This window comes from Tupaia chinensis, unplaced genomic scaffold (assembly GCF_000334495.1).
Source record: "Tupaia chinensis unplaced genomic scaffold, TupChi_1.0 Scaffold148646_1, whole genome shotgun sequence".
Classification (NCBI taxonomy): Eukaryota; Metazoa; Chordata; class Mammalia; order Scandentia; family Tupaiidae; genus Tupaia; species Tupaia belangeri.
In genome coordinates this window covers 1,814,083-1,823,325 of record NW_006208495.1, presented here as the reverse complement: position 1 = coordinate 1,823,325, position 9,243 = coordinate 1,814,083, and the positions used below count along the sequence as shown (strand labels likewise).

The 9,243-nt window shown below is 35.0% G+C and overlaps 1 pseudogene; it reads right to left on the bottom strand.

Annotated features, from left to right (window-relative positions):
* Positions 1 to 1,893: 1,893 nt before the first annotated feature.
* Positions 1,894 to 2,333, bottom strand: LOC102467791 (60S ribosomal protein L27a pseudogene; annotated as a pseudogene).
* Between the last annotated feature and the right edge of the window lie 6,910 nt (positions 2,334 to 9,243).

Here is a 9,243-nt window from a genome sequence, read left to right as displayed (position 1 = left end):
GTCCCAAGGTCTCCCTGTACACCTTGACTATGTGTATATGCCTGTAATTCTGGCTGACTAAAGCTGGAGGTGAATTATTGCATGAAAGCTCTTTTGGCAATGCCTCTCTTTCTCCTCTCATGGGAGAAATAGATAAAGTTAAAAAACTGTAATTCTGAATTCTCCTAAAAAAATACAAAGGTCTGGCAATGTGGATTCCTAATCTTTAAAGGTAAGAATTAGTTAGACTTATATAGTGGCTTACTTGCAGTGTCTAATTTTCCCTGTTTTCACCATGACAGTTTAATATTTTTGTGGCCTTTGTGGATATTTGAAATTTTGACCTCTGGTTTAGATCAGTAGTAAGAGGATTCATGTTCTATTTATCCTTTTGTCACCTAAAGAGTCTTCAGTACTTCTGCAGTTCTAGCTACTTGATTCTCAAAACAGCATTGTCCAGATCAAATCATTTCGGGGTTACCACTGAGCAAAGTGAATGGAAGATGGTGCTATGAAGGTAGAATGGGACATCAGAGTTGACTTCTGAATTTAAGATATCCAGTGAACTTATATCCCTCTGGATTTGGTTTGTTCACAGCTGAATTTGCAAGAAGAGGTAGTTTACTAGAGTCTTAATCTACATTTATTTCCTTTGAAATATCTTTAGAAATATACTTGACATTGTAGAAAATAACTAGGTTATTCAGCAGAACAAAGAAAAGTAATAAAAAGAGCTTATGATTACCAAGAATTATGCTTAAAGTGACTCATAATACATATTAAAACACTAACAAAATTATGGCTTGACAATGACACAGTGGTAAAACATGACACTCTGTGTAGACAATCACCCATGGGAAGGTTCCTGGTTCAAGACCAGACACATCTTGAGTTTGCCCATGACTTGGGGCTGGCTGAAGCCTGAGAGTGGATCACAGTGTCAAGATCCTGAGTAGGGTGTACTCTCTTTCTCTTTCACTATCTCTGTCTCTCTCACTCATGAAGAAATAAATAGATGCACTATTTTTAAAAACATTTAAACCAATAACAAAATATAAATGTTCATGTATGTTACTGGCAAAAAATGAAAGAAACATTTAAAGACAATCAGTCTGTTGTTGACAGAATAAGGGAATAAGCACTCATCCAATTTTAATGAGAATTTAAATGACACAACTACTTTACAGAGCAATTTTGCAATATCTATCAAAATTTAAAATGAACATATCCTTTAATTTGACAATTCTATTCATATAAAACTTGCATGTGTGCATAAATACACACATGTATGCATATATATATGTAAACACTGAATTCACTGAAGCATTGTCTGAGGACACAGAATAACAATCTAAATATATATCAGAAATGACTGTTTAAATAAATTTGTGTTTGATCCATGTACTAGTACATTATATATAAACAAGTAAAAATAAAAAAGATGATGTAAATAAGTTTGTGGTAATATGAACTATGTGCTAGTATATATAAAAACAGATTTCAGAAACGTTGTGGAAAAATAGTATGTATTAATTTTGGTGCAAAAATTTTGAAACTCATGTGTAGCTTTTTCATAATATGGATTTTCCATAAATTTTTGATGATATATACATATATAGATATATTTATCATAGTTTCCTTGATCATAATTAACTATTTATGTATAGATGAGGAAAAAATATCTAAGAACATTTCACCAAATAAGAAATGTAACTTGGAATGTAATATGGACACAGGTTGAGTATCCATTATCTAAAATTCTTGGATCCAGAAGTGTTCCAATTTTTCTTAGATCCAGAAGTGCTCCTAATTTTATTTTCCTTTATTTAAATTTTAGAATATCTGTACACACACACACACGCACACACACACATATCACTTGTTAGCATTTAATGAAACTCTCTCCATGTGGCTTCAAGCCACCAGGACACAAGTACCCTCAACACCCTTCTCCTTAACTCATCTCTTGAAGAACTTGGCCTTCATGATGACAGATTGCTTCAGGAGATTTCCCTTCTCCAGAACTTTGTAGTAGCCCAGTCGCACTTCATCAATGATGGAAGCTATTCCAGTCTTGTTTTTGGCAGCATTTACCTGTGTCTGCTCACTGACCAGTGTCCACAATTTATCAAGGTTGACAGTTGGGCAGAAGCTCTGGTTCCTTTTTAAGTGGTATGCCTCATATCAGCTTTTTCAAAGTAACCTGGGTGATATTTGTCAAAGTTGATCCTGTGGTGTTGTATGTCACCAGAATTACCCTGACTTCTGGGATGTTTCCGGTGTTTGCTGATTCAACCGTGGCTGTGGCTCATGTGGTTTTGAAGTTTCTGTGTCTTTCTCAGTCTGGATGGCATGTCGGCAACTAAGACAGAAGAGGGAGGCCTCCAGAAAGTCTTGTGAGCTATCAGACCAATATCTGCATGTGTGTGTGTGTGTGTGTGTGTGTGTGTGTGTGTATGCAATGAAATATTTTGGACCCAAGTCTAAATAAGAAATTTATTTGTGTTTCTTACATACCTTACACAAATAATCTAAATATATATATATTTTTTTTTCTTTTTTTTTTTGCCAGGTGACACGTGTGCTTACCAGAGAGAAACAGAGAGAATAAGGGGGAAAGAGCCCCTCAATGGGTCTTTGCTGTAATCTCCTCCCTTTAATCCAGCTCTCTTTAATCACTGCTGTGGGGCCAGACCTATACAATAATTTTGTAGTGTAGTGTTTTGTCAGTGACCTAACACAAAATGTCAGATATGGATTTTTTTTCACTTATGACATCATATCAACACTGAAAAAGTTTCAGATTTTGGAGCATTTAAGATGTTGATGTTGGAATTAGGGATGTTCAACCTTTAGTGTGATTCTTTTTATCAAAAATATACCTGTGTGTATTTTCTTTTTCTTCTGTGAACAGATACTTCTCTTTGACTATCTAATATCCATTTACTTCTTCTTCTTGCTCACATAACCCCCATGACATTAACAGTGGCAATCTATCCAACTCAGAGACATTGTCCCTGCTCTGCTTGAAGCTAAGATGTGACCATGAGATGAAATCCTGATTAAAAAAATATATCTGAGGAGAATCTTTGGAAGGAACAATCAGAAGCCTTCTTAAAAGGAAAATAGATAATTAGGGAAGCCCCTTTGTTTTCTTTTCCACTCATTTTTTCTTTAATTTCCACTGAACACATAATGACTATAGTACCATCAGTCATCTTGGAACATTAAGATGACACTGAGAATGGAAATAGCATGATTGGGCGATGGAGCAAAATGATTCCATATTCCTTGTCATTGTGCAGTTATCATAAATGCTCTGTACAGTAAACTCTGGATTTAACTTACAGGACAGAGAAATAAACTGCTATCATGTTGAGGTCACTATTTCTTGAGGTTTTCTATTATATGAAAAAAAAACCTAATATTTATTAAATATACATAGAAAGAAACATATACTTAGTGAGAATGCTCACCAAAATATTGACAGTGGTTCTCCATAGGAGTGAGAAAGATATTGTGTTAAGGGAGATCGTCTGATTTGCTTCTGATGAATATGTGTTGTTAAAAGATTTTGCAGGGGCTAGCAGATGGTGTAGTGGTTATGTCACAGGACTCCCACATGGTTGACTGTGGTTAGACTTCCAGACCCAGTGGACTGAAAATCACACTAAGTATATATGCATGCATGCTCACGATCCTTGAAGTAGAATGGAGGGGGGGATTTTGGTGTGGCCATTCCTCTGGGGAGGGAGGTGATTTCTTTTTTCTTCTTTTTTTTCTTTTTTCTTTTTTTTTAGAGAGAGATTTTTGCTTTACAGTGTGTTCATTGGCCAGAAAGACAGAGACAGGAAGCGAGAAATTATCCCCCAGAAGGGATGGCCACACCGTAATCCCTTCTCCTCCATTCTTCTCTAGGGATCTTGGGCACACATGCACACTTGCTCTGTGTGAGTTTAAGCTGTCAGGTCCAGGACTCGAGTTGCTGTTGAATACATGAGAGTCCAGTCACAAAACCATGATACCATCTGTTGGTCCCATGGGAGTAATTTCTCACTTTTCATCTCACTGCCTCTGTCTCTCTCTGTCTCTGTCTCTCTCTCTTTCTTCCTCCAGCAATCCCATGTGCTTAAAGGGAAAAAATCTCTTAAAAAATTACGAAGAGCATATGTTCATACATTAGTTTCATAATGAAAATAATGAAATAATGCGTTGTAAATCACTGAAAAACATGCACAATTTCTTTTTTGAGAGGTTTTTGCTATAGGGCGTGTGTACTCACCAGAAGGACAGAGAGAGACAGAGAAACAGAAAGCAAGAAATCACTCCCCAGGGAGGATGGCCATGCCACAATCCCTTCTCCTCCATTCTCCTCTCAGGATCTTGGGAACACATGCACACGTGCCCGATGTGAGTTCAAGCCATGGGGTCCAGGACTTGAACTATGTCAACTACATGGGAGTCCAGTGACATTGTCAACTGCTGGTCCCAAAACATGCATAATTTCTGTATATGTATTACAAGAAGGATTTAAACATTTTATTTAAGATAAAGCATGCTAAAAGTAATTTATAGGAACTTTTATCCCAGAAAAATGAGGTGATGAACACAAGTTTTCTTTGTTTACATATGTTAAAAAGAACAGATGAAACTAATCACAGATTGAAATATTTTAAAACTTTGTTACACATTCGGATCCAAACCCCTTATCAAATACATGTTTTGCAAGTACTTTTGGCACTCCATATCCACAGGTTCTTCATCTGCAGATTCAGCCATTCAGAGATCGAAAATGTTAAGGTTTGCTGACTTATACTATATGTATAGTTGGAGCTATGATGGTTATATCTGTAGTGAACATGTGCAAAATTTTTTTATTGTCATTTTCCCCTAAGTGGTACAATACAATAAATATTTACATATAATTTGCATTGTATTAACTATTATAAGTAATCAAGATAATTTAATGTATGTGGGAGGTTGTTGCTTATATGCAAATACTACACCATGTTATTTAAGAGACTTGATTATCTGTGGATTGCTAGGAGCTCTGAAACCTATCTCCTAAGACAGTGATACTAACTCCTAAGACCAGTCCAGGCTGTCTGTTAGGAAATGGGCAGACAACAGGAGATGAGAGGTGAGCAAGTGATCAAAATGTCATCTGTATTTACAGTTGTTCCCCACGGCTCACATTGCCACATGAGTTCCCTGTCTCCTGTCAGATTAGCAGTGGCATTAGATTCTCTTAAGAGTGAAAACCCTGTTGTGAACTGCACTCGTGAGAAATCTAGGTTGTGCAATCATGAGACTCTCACACCTGATGATCTGAGGCAGTGCTGAGACAGTGATGCTAGTTCTGAGGAGTGCCTTCAATTACTGAGTTATGGTGAGTCACGCACTTACTTCATTATATATTAGAATGTAATAATAATAAAAAAATAAAGTGCACAATAAATGTAATGTGCTTGACTCATCCTCAAACCACACCCCACCCTAGGTCCATGGAAAAACTGTAGTCCATTAAACTGGTTCCTGGTGCCAAAAAGGTTGAGAACCACTGATAAGGATACCAAGGGATGCCTATATTTCCTTTGGTCTGTGGTTTGCCTTTTTCTTAGTATTATTTTAAAGAATAAACTTTATTAATTCTGAGGAAGTGAAACTTAAATTCTTTCTTTTTTTATAGTTTTTATTTAATTGCCAGAGGGTCCATGCACTCATCAGAGAGAGACAGACAGACAAAGAATGCACCCTCTAATGAGGCATGGTCATGGCACAATTGTTTTTCTCCCATTTCTCTGTCCATCAAGATTTTGGGCCAGTGAGTGGTGTGGTAGTTACAGCGCCGGACTCTTACATGGCCAACCACGATTTGAGTTCTGGATCTGAAGGCTTACTTTCTCACTTTCCATCTCTCTCTCTCTGGTCAAATTTAAAAATAATAATTATAAAATAATTCTAAATAAAATTAAATAAATAATTCTAAAAAAAAAGGATTTTGGGTCCACGTGCACATGAGCTGTGAGTCTATTTCATGCCACTGGGGCCAGGATTCCAACCACAGGTGGTCATGTAGGATCCTACTCCCTATGCACAATGGGAGCACTTCTATACTGATCTTTGGGGTAGGCTCCAAACTTATTCTTTCTTATACATTGTGCTTTTGCCAGTTATCTAAGAAATCTTTGACTAGTCTAAGGTCACAAAGATTTTCTACTATGTTTTCTCTACATATTTTATAATTTAAGTTTTTAAATTTAGGTCTATAGCACATTTCCACTTACTTTTTGGTTTTGATATGAAGTGTTGAGGTTCTTTGTTTTTCAAATGGATATTTAATATTTCAGAATGATGCGTTGAAAATATTTTTCTTTCCCAATGTGCTTTTTTAAAATTTATTTTTGGAGGGTTTTTTTTTTTTTTTTTGCTATAGGACTCGTGCACTCACCGGAAAGACAGAGAAAGACAAACAGAAAGTGAGAAATGACCCCCCCCAGGGGGCATGGCCATGCCACAATTTCTTCTCCCCCATTCTCCTCTCAGGATCTTGGGCATGCATGCACACGCACCCGGCGTGAGTTTAAGCCACCAGATTCGGGACTTGAATCGTGAATGACTATATGGGATTCCAGCGACATTGCCTCTATGCCAACTGCTGGTTCCTGAATTGTGACATTTTGGCAAAACCGGATTGCCCAACTATGTAAGAATTTATTCCTAGACTGCCTAATCTGTTCTGTTGATCTATGTTTATGCCAATATGACACTGTCTTGATTATTGTAGCTATACAGTGTATCTTGATAATAGAATTATCTGACTTTTAAAAAATGAAATTGTTTTAGTTATTCTAAGTCATTTTCTTTTTTATATAAATTTAAGCTGCTATCTCTTTCTCTAAACAAGGCTATTGAAATTTAGTTGCTATCATGAATATCAACTTAGGGATAAGTTACATTTCACAAAATTGAGTATTTTAGTCAATGAGTATAGAATATATCTCCATTTTCTATGTCTTCTTTATTACCTTAAAAACTAAAAATTCATTTTTTTTAGTTTTTGGTGTATAAGTACTTGTATATATTGTATTTAAATTATTTTTGTATATTTTAAATTTTGATGCTTTTATGCTCATTTGCTCATTTTACTTTTTAGTTCTTCTTTAACAGTATTTAGAAATACAACTGGTTTTTGTAGATGTGCTGTTTTTCCCGTGATTTTGCTAAATTCATTTCTTAATTTTGCTTGTCACTTACAAAGTTCTCTAAAGTAAAATGACTTGTCACTTACAAAGTTCTCTAAAGTGTTCTAAATAAGACAGTTATGTCATCCCGCAGGGTCTTAAAGCTTGATACACTTTTTTTGTTGTTCTTTGCTCTATCTTTCATCTTTCATCTTGCATAGTTACTATTGCTATGTCTTGAAGTTCATTAATCTTTTTTAAATTTGTTTTTAAGTCAATAATATCGTTTTGTTGCCTTTGGGTGTATTTTCATTTTAGTTTTTATAGTTAACTTTTAGAAATTTCATTTGTCTTTTTTTATATCCACTATTTTGTTCTTTGTATTAAAGTTTGCCACTTTTTTCCCTTGAAAATAAAAAATATATATTTATATTATCTCTTATAACATCTCTATCAGCTAATTTAATCATTTTTCACCTTTCAGCCTGTTTCTCGATTGAATTTTCTCTTGGAAATTGATCATATATTTCTGTTTCCTTGCATGTCTGGTTAATTTTGTTTGAATTTTGGATGTTATGAATTTCACAATGTTGGGTGCTGGATTTGGTAGTATTCCTTTAAATCCTGTTTTGCTCGGTTCAGTGGTGTAGTTACATTCATTGTAATCCGTTTAATCATTTTGAGGTTTGTGTTTTTAAGTTTAGCTGGAGCAGGTTCAGAGCAGCCCATAATCTATATCTAAGTTAATATTCTTCTTGAGGATGTTACCAGAAGTCAGGAGGAGACTTTCCCCATTCTGGTGGAAAGGAATACAAAGTAATTTCAGTTTTTTGGAAACTCCAGCAATTTGTCCACCTATCTCTTTTTCTTTTCCAGCAGAAATTTTCTTCACTTCTTTCAGAAAACATTGCAAGAACAAAATCTAGGTGTAAATTCACAGAAACAAGCTTCTAAGTAAAAAGCTGTGTGTACTAAAAATGCAGGTGATATTTATAACAATAGCTTACAGATACGCACTAATAATAAACTACAATCTAAAAAATGACTGTAAACATTTTCACACTAGTCAGTCCTTTCTTTTAGGCAATGTGTTCTTTTGATGTCAAATAAATTAACACATACACATTGAAGTGACATATTTCCAGACAATACCAAAAAAAGTCATGATTGATTTTCCTTGTAAAGAGAAATTTATCATAGTCTTCAAAAATTATTTGCATTTGAACTTTCATAATTTGATAAAGCATTCATGTAATAATTTGCAGAGTAGTTTAATACCACTTTCAAGTAGACGTGACTGTCTAACTTCTTTTTTCTCATGCTTTCCATCCACCCACCAGCCACTCTCTACTTTCACACCCATTTTCTCCACCATTATATCTTCAGATCTTTCAACTTCTTCCATAAAGTGCAGACACTCAGTACAAATTGAGTGGGGATATACAATGTATACATTTCAAAGTCTGACTTTCTTTGTGCAACATTAACTCTTTCATATTTGTCAATTTTGAGTCAAATGATAAGACTTCATTATTTATTATAGCTGTGTAATATTTCATAGTATATATTGCCACAGTTTTTCACTCCTATCATCAGTTTTTGAACACTTAGGGTGGGTCCATATTTTAGCAGTTATAAATAATGCTGCAGTAAACATGAATGCACAGATGTCTTTCCAACTGAGTGTTTACTTATCCTTCAGGTAGATTGCAAGAAGTGGGATTGCTGGTCATATGGAAGTTCTAATTGAAAGTTTTTAAAAACCTTTATATTGTTTTTCATACTGATTGGACTAATTTACATACCCACCAATAGTGTAAGAGAGTTCCATTTTTATCACAGCTTCGCCAACATCTGTGATTCTTTATTATCTTGGTCCTAGCCAGTGATATTTCATTGTAGTTTTAATTTGCATTTTTCTTATGACCAGAGACTTTGAACACTTATTCATATGGCTCCTGGCCATTAATAAGTCTTCCTTGGAGAGTTGTCTATTCATTGGCTCATTTTTTAATTGAATTATTCCTTGATAGGTGAGCCATTTGAGTTCCCTATATATTCTAGATATCAATTCCTTATC